Here is a 1288-nt window from a genome sequence, read left to right as displayed (position 1 = left end):
GCTGTAAAAGCTGAATTATAGTCCCCTCTTCCCTATCTCTTCCTGAACTCCCATGCAATCCAAGGACATGAGTTATGCCTGAGCCTAGCCTGACACCCAAGTCTGTCAAGGAGGATCTATGTTCCGGAGATAAGATGCAGAGTGCCCGCTGCCTGGCGCCTGACTTAGGCCCCCATGTCAGCAGATGCCTACTTCTTTTTTCTTTGTAAAATTTCCCCTCGACCCCTCCCCTATTCCCCGAGATGTGTGCTTTAAAAAGAAGACACCTCAGCATAATAAACGAGACCTGGACAAATTTGCTTGGTCTCCTGCTTTCTTTCCCTTCCTCTTATCTCCTTCCAGGTTTGCGGTCCCCCTCATACCCACGAATAACTGAATCCTGCGGGACAGGATAGATGCCCAACCCTTACATGACATCCATCAAGAAGGCAACTACCTGTAGCTGCAGAAGTGATAGGACCAACGATTCTAAAGATCAAAGCAGCTGCTGACACCTAAGGACTGGCCTGAATGCTAGATCTAGGAGTTTCTACTTGCAAAAGCTGGCTTGATGCTCATGGTTGGCCCGAATGTCTTATCAGGAATAAATAACCTCACAAAATATCAAATTACTCACCATAATCCTGAGATTGCAAACACAGACCATTTTGTTTATTAAAATGCTGTCTGTCCTCTGGCTAAAATCAGTGACAGCTACTTCTTCACCAATTGCAGAGTTAGCTTTATGTTTGTGTCCATTTATTATAAATAGGATATAATGGGCTATTTAATCACTGAGGTATAAATCCCCAATTGCACCCAATCTAGAGCTTCCTGAGTCATCCCAGAACCCTGCAGGTGTTTCTTACTTTATTCCTTTTATAAAGACTGTCAACTGTGCAAAGGCCAGTACAAGAAAGAGCTGTTCTCTCAGAAGTGCTTTCACTCCAGGGCTGGGAGGTGAGCTAGCCACTTTCTTTCCATTAACGCTCCAGGGAAGGACCAGCAAAGGGTGCACAGGGCACAGAAACAGCATAGAGGCTTGGAGAGGAACCTTTCAGTCACCATCTATACCCGGAGTTTGGCCTCTGTACACAAGCTCAGTCAGGAGAGAGCTATTCTCCCAGGAGAACACAGGCTTAGAGATGCACAGAAGGGACAACTCCAGCCAGAGACAGCAAGGCCATTTAACACCAGAGGTGACCAGATGGCCAAAGGCAAGGGCAAGAACCAGACAGACAGAAACCGAGTCTACTTGGCATCATCAGAAACCAGTTATCTCACCACAGCAAGTGCTGGTTACCCCCAA

The sequence above is a fragment of the Mus caroli genome, chromosome 4 (genome assembly GCF_900094665.2).
Source record: "Mus caroli chromosome 4, CAROLI_EIJ_v1.1, whole genome shotgun sequence".
Lineage (NCBI taxonomy): Eukaryota > Metazoa > Chordata > Mammalia > Rodentia > Muridae > Mus > Mus caroli.
This window is presented reverse-complemented; position numbering follows the sequence as displayed.